Source organism: Antechinus flavipes, chromosome 2, assembly GCF_016432865.1.
Source record: "Antechinus flavipes isolate AdamAnt ecotype Samford, QLD, Australia chromosome 2, AdamAnt_v2, whole genome shotgun sequence".
In the NCBI taxonomy this organism is placed as follows: Eukaryota; Metazoa; Chordata; class Mammalia; order Dasyuromorphia; family Dasyuridae; genus Antechinus; species Antechinus flavipes.
The window spans coordinates 494,440,137-494,453,294 of NC_067399.1; the positions used below are offsets into that span (position 1 = coordinate 494,440,137).

Genomic DNA, 13,158 nt, shown 5'->3' on the forward strand with positions numbered 1-13,158 from the left:
CTGGCCAGCTCGCTCTATATAGGACAGAATCTCCTAAATGATTCTCCTCTTAAGAGCTAGAACAGACATCTTGATAGAGGCAGAGTTCGTTAACAGGAGCAGAATGATCATTACTAGGATAGGGTGACTGGAGCTTTGCCTAAGGATTCTGACATGGAAGTAAAGGCTTCTTCCTAATAGTGGTCCTTTAGGCCTGCTGTCATCATCCCTCCCAGCTTCCTTTGCCTCATCTCAGAGTGAGGTCTTCAGCTACATTAATCAATAAACATTTAAGGGGGCCCTATGCCAAGCACTGTTCCAAGTGTTGGGACTGCAAAAAGAGACAAAAAACCAGCCCCTGTCCTCAAAGAGCTTACAGTTTAATGGGAGTGACAACATGCAAACATACAAAAAATGAAGGATATATCTTGGGGTTTGGGCTGACTCTGCAAAACTAAAAATGGATTCCTCATTTTATTATTGGTTGAGAATTGTATCTAATCATTAGAATTAATACTTATGGATTAGAGTTAGATGTTATGGTAGGCTTTAATTTAACTTCCCTATTTCTCTGGGCTACAGATCGAATTCAATCTACCATACCCTGAAATGGTGAAAGGAAAGAAAGGGTGATAGGTTGACAATTTTTAGAGAGGTTTTGCTTAGTCATAAGCTCCCTGGTGTAGGGAATCACTGACATGGGATTTTTCCAACTTTCTGGAGAACAAGAACTAACTCTCTTTTCCCCTTACCATGGATTTTGAAAACTCCCTTTTGCAAGCCATCATCATTAGACTAAATTGTAAAGCCTACTTTATACCTTATGTAATCAATTCTGTAAAAAAAAATTGCTCTGATGCATTTTTGATTGAGGGTCCTTGGATCTCTCTTTATTGGCAATTGCTAGCAAATTCACTCGTAGCAACTCTGAAGAATGAGCCCCAACCTCTTTTTCTAATAACCAACTAGGGACACTATCCTCTGTATCTTATGTTGCCACACAGGGCCTGGGACCCTATGTTATACCTTCACAGCTAAAACTAATGCTATTGGGAAACTATGTTACTAAGAACGTCATTGTAACAGGAGCCAAAGCAGAAGAAAAATTCATTGCCATTTTTTAAAAATGAGCCTGTGTAAAATGTAACAGCACTGTCTAAAACATAAGCTTCTTGAGAGCAGGAATTGTTTCATTTTTGTCTCTATTCCCAGAAGCTAGCATGTAATAGATGCTTAACAATTACTTGTTGATTGATTATTATCCCAGGATTTTCCTTCCATGCCTTTTTTTCATTAAAGTCAAACAGGTAGAGTATATCAGAGGAGTCAAATACTTTAGACCACATTGCAACATTCTTCAGGGTGGTCCTGATTAGGTCAGGATAGCAATACCTAATTCGAAATTTACAAATTTACAATGGTCATTCTCTTTGCCAAAAGAAAGCTTTATTTAGGAGAAGAGATTATAGACACAATAAGAGATAAAATAGGCACAAGGAGTGGCAAATATGAAATAGAGAGTATGTAGGTAGACTAGAGTTAGCTAAAGTAAGGAGAAAAGAGCCATTAGAGAGAATACCCTCATAGTGGGCTTAGTCCTGAAAAAAAATTTAGCAAAATTCTTCATCGGAAGTAGATCCTTTATGGGGGAAATGCAACCTTGGGAGTGTCAAAGTAAAGGCGGGAACTCAAGAGGGAGGGGAAAAGAGAGAGGGAGCTCAAAAGTAAGGGAATCTAGGAGCTAGATGGAAAACACCTAGCAGACCAGGTCCCAGACCTATCTAAAAATATGCCAATCAAGGAGTTCCATCCACACAATCACTCTATGCAAACAGAATAGTCTAGAAATTGGTTATATCTGATAACAGCTAATGGAGCTTCTTCCTGACAGGGGAAGGTAGTTCACATTAATCCAACCAGAATCAAAATAAAATTGGGAAATATTTAACAAAATAGATAAGAATATAATAGAACATAGATAATGTTAATATAAATCAATGTGCCATCTACAAGGATCTTTATGTACAATTTAGTGGCCCTGTTTTTATATGAGTTTGACACTTCTAGGATACATTATAGGAATTTTTTTTTTCTCAGACTTTAACAAGAGACCCCTGAGGGTAGAATTTCTTCAAGTTAGCTAGTACTTCAGATTCTAGAAGTAACTCTGTGAGTCTTGCATTCATTCCAAATGAGAGAAAAAGAGGGAAGGAAGAGACAGACAGACAGAAAGATGAGAGAGAGAGAACGAACGCACCAATATATTTCCTAACAGCCAACAGAGTAGCTCTTAAAAGCATTCACTAAAATAGTGAAGAGCAACCGCTACAAAACATTCACACCTGGATCTATTGTCCCACAAATGCTTAAGGCATTATCAGTGGGGACAGTGGGCACAAACAGTGGGACAATGGTTATGAGGCACTGTGAGGAAATATATAAGGAACAAATGTGGTCAAGGTAACCCATAATCCCTGTCATTATAAGGTGTCTGTATCTTTTTTCTCATTGCAGAATTCCCAGGATCTGAAACAGTTCTGTGTTAGAGGTCTCATTCCTCAAAGCTGCTTCCTCCTTCCAGTGCTTTCCTTTTTCTGAGTCTATTTGGAGCGTGTGTCTTTGATCCCTCAGTTTCACCTACAGCTCTCTTGGACCCACAGACTCTCAAATTGAAAAAACGGGATGCCTCCCTCTGGGCAATTTACTAGTAGATGACATAGCCAATTTGGAAGGAAGAGAAAGGAAAATCTCTCTTCTCTTCAATTTATGTCCTTGTTCGGGCCTCTTCTACAGGATTTTAAACTTTTCCAGTCCCCAGAGTTTAGTTATTTGAAGCCTACAGGAGTCTGGCTAATTTTTCACTTATCCAGTCATAGTTGTTTCCTTTTTGGAACAACCAGAAAGGTGTGTGTAATCCATAAAGGTATCACCCAGTGACCACTTTTGTTCCCTAGTTAAACACCTCTTTTAACACCTAGTGATTAAGAGGTTGGGTGAAGGATGGTAGTTAAAGACAAACTACTCTCCTCAAAAACAGGCTTACTCTCTGCCCCCATCCCCAAACACAGAGGCAGAGACAGCCACAAAAACATGAAAGACTTCTCTTTCATTTTGGTTTCCCCAATCTAGAAGAGAGTTCATTTTAAATTTGATGCTAGTGATACCTTGAATGTGAAATTACACTTTTCAAAACACTTTCATACACATTATGCTAAATATCTTTAGCAATTCCCAGTGCCCCTGGCAGAGTAGAATGTATTTTTCAAAAATTCACATGAAATGTGATTAATATTACTTAGTTATGTGATCTATTATATTTAAGACTGTGACTTGCAGTGAGAGTATTTCCTAGGTCACCTGTTCAGACATTAGATTATTAAAAAATTAGTTAAGATTTAATCTCAACGGTATACCGTTCTGTATCTCAACTTCATAGTAAACTCAATACTTAACAGATTAACTCTAAAAAGGGAGCCTAAGAAAGCATTTAGTCTAGCTTCCTTCACTTTCCAGAAGTTAAAGCAAAGAATGGATACAGACTTAAGATTTGAACCCTGGTGCTCTTGACTTTTAAGACAAAGAATTTAACACTTCCATTTTTTTTCTCCAGAATTTGACAGTTGGAAGGGATATAATAGGATAGCTAGCATTAAAGGCCAACTCACACAAAACTCTCCTTTAAGAAAAAAAATTGGTGTGGGGAATGATTATTTCTTTCAGATTGAGAATCCAGATCCAATTCAATTAAACAAATCAACCAGTCAACAAATAATTTTTAATATTTAAAATATGTGCAGAGTAGGAGACACATTGGGACCCAGTGAGACATAAATGAAAAATCCCTTCCCTAAACTAAATCCCTGTCCTCAAAGAGTTTACATTTTTTCCAGAAAGAGATGGAGAAACATTAATAGCATAAGGACTGGATTTGGGATTTCCTTGGTGTACATGGAATTCTGATATGAGGAGATTCTGTCCAACTACCCATCCTAGGCACCTTCTCTGCAATATACAGTCTTATTGTAATATACTTGCAATATTCTAATAATATTGCAATGTACAGGAAAATTGCTTAAAAGCACTTACTGATTAAGTGGCCCAGGGTCACACAAAATTAGTAGAGTATCTACATTTATATTAAATAAATTCAATATAATTTGAATAATAGTAGGGCAGCCAGCCAAGAGACTTCCAAGTATAAAGTCAGAAAAACCAGAGCTCAAATCAGGCCTCAGACATGTATAGGTCCTGGGCTGGGCAAGTCACTTAACCCTGTTTGCCTCAGTTTCCTCATCTGGAAAATGAATTGGAGAAAAAAATGGCAAACCACTCCAGTATCTCTGCCAAGAAAACCCCACAAGGAGTCTTGTAGGACTGAAACGACTGAACCACAATTGAGTTCATTAACTTATTTGAAAAAGAAATTTTATTTAAAATATATGTGGGGGGAGGTGAGCTGACAGTGGCTAATATCCCCCCGGATCCAATCATGTTTATTGGGAGGGGATCTAGGGATTTAGTCTTTTTTTTTTTTTTTTTAAATGATTAGAACTGCATACAATAGAGGGAGGGTGCTGTATTTAAATTGTGCTCTATCCCGCCTTATAAACAGATCGGTCCAGTGTGCGGCCCCACTACAACCTGTAGTTGTTTATTTTAGGGAAAGAATTTGGGGTGGGGTAGAATAAGCAGGTAATGGGATAAAAGGCTGAGTCTCCCTAGGGTAAACACTCACTCCCAGCCCATTGTCTTATCCTTTTACCTGGCTGAATTTGATGGAAGGAAACCTCCTCCCTTTCCCCCTAGGCTGGACCAGGTCGGGTCCCTACCAGGATGGGGGAGAGTGGAGCGTTGAGGAGAAAAACTTCAGACCACAGCCTTAAGGAAGCCAGGGAGGGGGAAGGAACTAAAGTGGGGTTTGGAGTTTATGAGGAAGTTAGAGAGGAGATGAGATTAGATGATAGACGAAATGGGGTATTTTTGAGGGGCGACAAGGGTTTAGGGAGCGAGGGAGGGGAGAATACAATGCCATATAATAGGGGAGGGCAGGGACACCTTTCTCAGGGGTTCTGGCAAAGAAAGGGCTTTGCGTGGTTTAGAAAGAAGAATTTGAGGTTGAGTGAGGAGAGAATCTGGGGACTAGTGGGAGTTCGGACAGGTGCCGCTGATTACCGGCGAAAGATGGGGGTGTAGGTGGGATTGGTGGAGAGAATTTGGGAATAAATAAAAGATAAGATTCAAAACTGCTGAAGCATAAGTAAAGAAAGCAACAATCCCAAGATATAAGAAGACTTATGGAAGCTTAGGGGACTGCTAAACAAGGAGCCTCGTTAGCGCAGTAGGTAGCGCGTCAGTCTCATAATCTGAAGGTCGTGAGTTCGATCCTCACACGGGGCATCCGCATTAGTTTTTGTTCTAGTCTGACGAAATTAGGGAGGAAAGGCACATTTATAGATTTGATTTAAGGGGAAAGTTCATAACCGTTAGAACTGATCCAAAATGAAATGGTCTCACATTGCTATCTGTACGGCTCTATCTAGAGAAAGTCAATCTCCGAGGCTAGTTATATAGTCCCTATTCTACTCACTGGTGAGATAGAAGTTCTGGGGTGAGAGTCCTTTTACTCTCTACCATTGTAAAGAAGGAATGGAGGGGAAATTTTAAAGACAAAATGAAAGGTTGCTACTCATCACTGCACCTTTTTTGGTTTCCAGGAAAAAAAAAATCTTATTCAAGGTAAGATGCCTGACCCCTATGGCTCACTCAGCCTTTCTCCAAGCACTGGACAGAACTGAACCAAACAGTTTAGGGGGGAAGGGCTTTCCCCACCTGCTCAGCCACTTTTTTCTTTGCCCAAAGCAAATGCACTCCTACAAAGTCTCTCTCTGTCTGTGTGCGTGTGCGTGTGCGTGTGCGTGTGTGTCTACACACACGCACACACACAGGAAGATCAACCAAATCACATTCCCTATTTCCTTACCATTCGATTTCTTATTCCTTCAACCCTCAACACCACCTTCAACTGTGCCCTCTAGGATGTTTGTTCTATAGGCAACAAATAAGCAACAAATTTCCCTTCATCCTAAATATTCCTCTCCCACTCCTTTGATTGTCTAGCTGTCACTGAAATCTTGGTCTGTCTAAGCAAAAAGGCAACAAAATAACAAAACTGTTGAACATGTCGAGAAAATCATGTGACCATTCTGACTAGTCTACTATAAATTTACATAACTCTCAACTAGGCTCTCGCTATTGCTAGGCAATCCTATTATACCTCCTGAATTAGTTCACTATCCCATCCTCTGTAGTGGCTCTTACAAACTTTCAATTCTTGTTAAACCTTCCATGACTCCCTCTCTTATTTTCTCAAGTGAGAACATTGTATTATATCCTACATAAAAATATTAAAGTCATAGACTTGTGATGGAAAGAGCCATTTGCATCCAGAGAGAGAACTATTTACTTTTTTGTAGTTTGCTTGATTTATTTTTTCTTTCTCATGTTTTTCCCCCTTTTGACCTGATTTTTCTTGAGTAGCATAATGAATATGTAACTATGTTTAGAAGAATCGTACATGTTTAACCTATCCATTGGATTGCTTACTGTCTAGGAGAGGAAAGTAAAGGGAGGGAGAAAAATTTGGAACTGTCTTCTGCCAGTATCTCCTTCTAGATTTCTGGCTTATGTGAATAGATGGCTTTATTTTTTACAAGGCTAAACTCTCTACCTACCACACATGAACCTATTCCATCTGGTATCCTCCAACAGACTTCTTCCTCTGTCATCTCAACTCTATCACTTATCTATCATATCCAATCTACTGACTCTCCTACTGTTTACAAACACTCCCATGTTTCCCCCATCCTCAAAAAACCCTCACTTTCTATCCTCACTACCATCCAATATTCCTTCTGACTTTGTGGTTAAATTCATTGAAAAGATTCTTTCTTCTCATTCTCTTTCATTCTTTGCAATCTGGTTATGACCTATGTGTTCCACTGGAAGTGCTCTCTCCAAAGTTACTGATGATCTTGTAATTGCAAATTCTAGCGTCTTTTCTCAATTCTCATTTTTCTTGATCTTTCTGCAGCCTTTGACATTTTCCTTGATACTCTCCTAGTTAGATTTTGATAACACCATTCTCTCCTGGTACCCACTCATCAGACCATTTTTTCAGAATTTCTTTTTGTTAACTCTTCCTTCAGATAACACCCTCTAACTTACATGTCCATAAGGTTCTGTCTGTCCTGGCCCTCTTTTCTTTTCCCTTTGTACTACTTCACTTAGTGATTACTGTTGAGATTATCACCAACCTCCTAATCTATCAGGTTTGCAGTCTAGGTGTCATCTCTGACTTCTCATTATCTTTCACCCCCACCTTCATATCCAATCTATTGTCAAAATGTCAATTTCCCCTTAGCAATTTCTCTTGAATATGCTCCCCTTCTCTCCTCGGAATCTGCTATCACGCTAGTACACACCCTTATCCCTTATCACTAGACTATAGGAGTAGCTTGGGAATGGATCGATCTGCCTCAAGTCTTATCCCCTTCCAATCCAATTTTCATTTAGGCAACAGAGTGATTTTCCTAAAGCTCAGGACTCTTCAGCCCCACCCCCTTCAATAAACTCCAGTGGTTTGCTATCACTTTTGGAATACCAAAGCACAAAGTACTCCTTGACTCAATAGCACTAGCTTCCTGGGTTGTCCTACAAACAAGACACATCATCAGCTCTAGTAATTTTCTATGGTATATCTGCAACGTTCTTCCTCATTTTGCTCTCCTGGCCCTTTGGGCTTCTTTTAAGTCTCCACTAAAATCCTGCTTTTTACAAGAAGACTTTCTCAACCCCTCTTAATTGTAGTGTCCTCCATCATTTAATTGTTTCCTGTTTATTCTGTATATAGTTTGCATACACTTGTTTGCTAGTTGTCTCACCCATTAGATTGAAAGTTCCTGGAGAGCAGAGTTTCTTTTGACCTTATGTCTATCCCCCAATACTTAACCAGTGCCTGGAGCATAGTAAGTGATTAATAAATGTTTACTGACTGAAATACAATTGGAAACTGGAAAGCCATTCAAAGTTCAAATATGGATATGCTGAAACATATGAAATAGTTGGGGTTTTTTGGACACATGAGACCAGTGTTGGGCAGATAAAGAATTTTGCCAAACAGCCCTCTTTGTAGTGGCCAGAAACTGGAAACTGAGTGGATGCCCATCAGTTGGACAATGGCTGAATAAATTGCGGTATGTGAATATTATAGAATATTATTGTTCTGTAAGAAATGACCAACAGGATGATTTCAGAAAGGCCTAGAGAGACTTACACGAACTGATGCTGAGTGAAATGAGCAGGACCAGGAGATCATTATATACTTCAACAACAATACTGTATGATGATCAATTCTGATGGACCTGGCCATCTTCAGCAATGAGATGAACCAAATCAGTTCCAATAGAGCAATAATGAATTCAACCAACTACATCCAGCGAAAGAACTCTGGGAGATAATTATGAACCACCACATAGAATTCCCAATCCCTCTATTTTTGTCCGACTGAACTTTTGATTTCCGTCACAGGCTAATTGTACACTATTTCAAAGTCCGATTCTTTTTGTACAGCAAAATGACTGTTTGGATATGTATACATATATTGTATTTAACTTATACTTCAACAAATTTAACATGTATTAGTCAACTTGCCATCTAGGGGGAGGGGGTGGGGAGAAAGGAGGGGAAAAGTTGAAACAAAAGGTTTTGCAATTGTCAGTGTTGAAAAATTATCCATGCATGTATCTTGTAAATAAAAAGCTATAATATAATAAAAAAAGAAAACCCAATACACAGAGTAGCATGCTCAAAAAAATTTTTTTTGCCAAAGTCTAAAAAATTGGTTTGTTACAAATCAAAGAAAAATACAGTACCTGATAAAAATAGACTCACAAATGAATGTATTTAACAAAGTACCATTAAAAAGTATGTATCGTGATTACCATCATTTTATAGATGAGAAGGCAGCTAAGTGTCACAATGGATAGATTGCCCAGGAAGATTCCTTTTTCTGAATTCATATATGATCGCTATAACTGTGGGATCCTGGGAAAGCCATTTAATCCTGTTTGCCTTGGCTCCTCATGTAGAAAATGAGCTGGAGAAGGAAATGGCAAACAACTGCGGCATCTTTGCCAAGAAAATCTCAAATGGCATCATGGTCAGACACAATTGAAAAATAACTGAACTACTTCTTTACAAATGAGAAACTGAGGCAGAGGCTAAGTGACTTGTTCTGTACCAAATAGCTAGTAAAGAATCTGAAGCTAGATTTTAACTCAATTCTTCCCAATTGCAGATCCAACATGATCATCACTGTATCACTCATAAGAACTGCATTTCTTTTTCAATAACATGCATTGGATAACCCCATGACTAAAATGCAATCCCTCTTCAATGCCTCTTAAAATATCCTACATTCCTTTAAAGCTCAGCCCAAGCAACAACCTTCAACAACGAGCTCTTTTCTGATTCTCTCAGCTTCTAATGCCTCTTCCCATCCCATTATTATGTTATTTTGTATATATTATATAAACACAATATATGTGTGTATATCATTATATATTATATACACATACTTGTAATATATATAAATATATGTACACATTGTGTTTCTGATTAAATGATAATCCCTTAAAGAAAGGGCCTATTTAATTTAGATTTTTTAATAATACCTAACAGTTCTGGGTACAGTAACCGATAATTATTGATTTTCCACTTCAAATCATTTGCTATATCTTTTCAAAAATTTTATAGGCCTTAAAATTTGTCTTTTCATATTTCCAGTCCATATATTGTAGACATTTAATACTTGACTTAAATTTGGATTCCTATAATTTTTTAATCTAGTCTCCTTGCAGTGTGTCTCTTCATCCAGAAGAGGGAGAAATTGTCTTTCAAATCACTCATGAGATGGCTCAAAGCCACTCACCTCTTTTTTAATATCCATGTTGTCCACCTTGATACATCCTTTGTTCACCAATTAGGTTCTATGGATCAAAAATAAACTGTACCCAAGTCCATAACAAATGTTATTTTAAACTGAAGGGAGGTTTGGGTGTTGCCACATATCCCTGATCATCTTGCTGGAGAGTGAAGGGACTCTTCTGGTTTTAGTCACTTTGTTGAATCCTACATTTCTCCTTTTTCCTTGGAATCTTTTTTTTTTTCCTTCTGGCATCTTTCCCTCTCCACCTTTAACATGCACAACAAACTGAAACAAATATAAGGCTACAAAATGTCTAATAAAGATTATTGGTTAATTTTGTTACTAGCTGCTAGGTAGAAAAAGCATTTATTATGTCCTCACTATACATTGGTCCAAGCCCTATTCTTCTCCTCTTTTTTTATAATAGCTTTTTATTTTTCAAAATACATGTAAAAATACTTTTTAACATTCACCCCTGCAAAACTTTGGATTCCAAATTTTTCTCCCTCTCTTCCCCTTCTCTCTCCCCTAGACAGCAAGCAATCCAATATAGGTTAAACATGCCATTTTTCTAAATATATTTCCACATTTGTCATGCTGCACAAGAAAAATCAGATCAAAAAGAGAAAAAAAAATAAGGAAAAAAAAAAAAAACAAGCAAACAAGAAAAAAAGAAAATATTTTGTGATCCATACTCAGTCTCTACAATCTCTCTGGGTGCAGATGGCTCTCTCCATCACAAGTGTATTGGAATTGGTTTGAATCACCTCATTGTTGAAAATAGCCATGTCCATCACAGTTGATAATCATATAATCTAGTTGCTGTATACAATCTGGTTACTGGTTCTACTCCACTTAGCATCAGTTCATGTTAATCTCTCCAGGCCTCTCTTAAATTATCCTATTGATTGTTTCTTATAGAATAATAATATTCCATTACATTCATATTCCACAACTTATTCAGCCATTCCTCAGCTGATGAGCTGATTATCATTCCCAACTGATTTTTTTTTTCTAGTTCCTTGCCACTACAAAAAGAACTGCCACAAACATTTTTGCACACATGGGTCTTTTTCCTTCTTTATGATCTCTTTGGGACACAGGCCCAGTAGAAACACTGCTAGATCAAAGGGTTTGAATAGTTTGAGAGCTTTTTGGGCATAGATCCAAATTGCTCTCCAGAATTATTGGATCATTTCAGAACATCACTAAAAATGAATGTGTCCCAGTTTTTTGACATTCCCTTCAAGATTTGTTATTATCTTTTCCTGCCATTTTAGTCAATCTGAAAGGTATAAAATGATACTTGAAAGTTGTTTTAATTTGCATTTTTCTGATAATGATTTAGAACATTTTTTCATGTGACAAGAATTGGCTTTAATTTCATCTTCTGAAAATTTTCTGTTCATATCCTTTGACCATTTATCAATTGGAGAATGGCCAAACTCTGTTCTTATAAATGCCTTTTCAAATTTTGCAAAAGTTTTAAAAGGAAAGCTTCTTTACCTCCTTTCTCTGCCCTCTAATCTCTCCACTTCAATCTTGCTCTTATTCTTATGCAAACACGAGAGCCCTGGGATTAGGAAAGATCTAGATTTGCATCCTACTTTCAATAGTGCATGACTTTAAATTAATCAAGCAACTTTTAACCTCTCTGATACTCCATTTATAAAAAGTGAATTTAGCACTTGTTTTAGCTATCCCCTCAGCTGTTGTAAAAAAAAAAAAATACTAAAAACACTTGGATTATCACTTCATTTTCTGCCCCCCTCCACTCTATCTTTCATATCATTGCCAGAATCTTTCTTAGCTTAAGTCTATTCAGAATGTCTGGTTATGTTTCTTTTTCCATACCATTAAAGCATATAGAGCTGAAAAGAATCACTAATTGCCTAATTTTATAAGAAATTGAAACTTGGAGAAGGGAAATCAGTCAGACCGACACTCAGTAAGCATTTATTAAGCATCTACTATGTGCCAGGTACCAAGGCACCATACTAAACCCTGGCGTTATTAAAAAAAAAAAAAAAAAAAAAGACAAAGGACAGTCCCTCCTTTCAAGGAGCTCAATCTAATGGGTGAGATAACAAGAAAATAAGTATGGAAAAACAATACATACAAGATAAACTGAAAACAAATCAATATAGGGAAGGTACCAACATTAAGAGGGAAGAGTAGGAGAGAGAGACAGAGACCCAGAGAGACCCAGAGAAAAAGAGAGAGACAGAGACAGAGAGAGGGGAGAGAGGGAAAGAAGGAGAGAAAAGGAAAGGAAAGGAGAGAGAAGGGGAGAAAAGAGGAGGAGAGAAAAAAGAAAAAGGGAAGAGAGGGGGAAAAAAAGAATAGACTGAAATCTGCCACTTTGAAATATCCAGATAGAGGGTCATTTCCGTTAAAAAAATAAAACAGAAACAAAAACTTAGGGGCTCTTTATAACCTACTAAAATTCTTATTCCTTACTACCACATTAAATACCCTAAAAATGTTGACATCCCTTTATTTCTATCCATTTTTTTCTTCAACTTCCCTCTGTTCTCCTCGATCAAAAGTTTTATGCCCCTCTCCTTGTCTATGCATGGGATGCTTTCATTCCTCCTTTTCTGCTGAATTTTTGTTCATCACTTAAAAACTCAAATAATAGCATTTTCTTCAGAAAGCCGAACTTCGGATGACCCCATTTGGGAGTTTTCTTGGCAGAGAAACTAGAGTAATTCACCATTTCCTTCTCCAACTCATTTTACAGGGAAGGAAACTGAGGCAAGTGGGGTTAAGTGATTTGGCCAGAGTCACCCAGCTAGTGTCTGAGACTAGATTCCAGGGGGAGCTGTCAATACAGCAATTGTTTTGCAGTTACTGAGTATTACACTTAACCACCAACTAGAGTATTAAACTTCAGATGGGGTTTATCTCCTCTTACTCTCCATCCCTTTCACTTAAAATTTTTCTTAAATAAACTCTTTTACTTCTCTTCCCTCTCTCTTAGGCCTGGCTTTAGTGGGGGGAGTGGGGGCTGAGGAGGAGTTCTAGCAAAGGGTCTTGAACAGTTGGGTTCTTAATTTCTTTTGTGTCCGCCCTGCTTTTAATGTATGAAATAAAATACATAGGGTTACAAGGAAGCTATACTGAACTTGCGATTTAAAAAATTGTTTTTAAACTCATGTTTCCCAGCTCAAGAACTCCTAATTTAGGCAAAT

General features: G+C 37.7%; 1 non-coding gene across 1 annotated transcript; it reads left to right on the forward strand.

The window, feature by feature from the left end:
* The first annotated feature begins 5,303 nt into the window (after positions 1-5,303).
* TRNAM-CAU (transfer RNA methionine (anticodon CAU)) lies at positions 5,304-5,376 on the forward strand. Its single transcript has one exon. It is a non-coding gene; the product is annotated as a tRNA-Met (tRNA).
* The last annotated feature ends 7,782 nt before the right edge of the window (positions 5,377-13,158 follow it).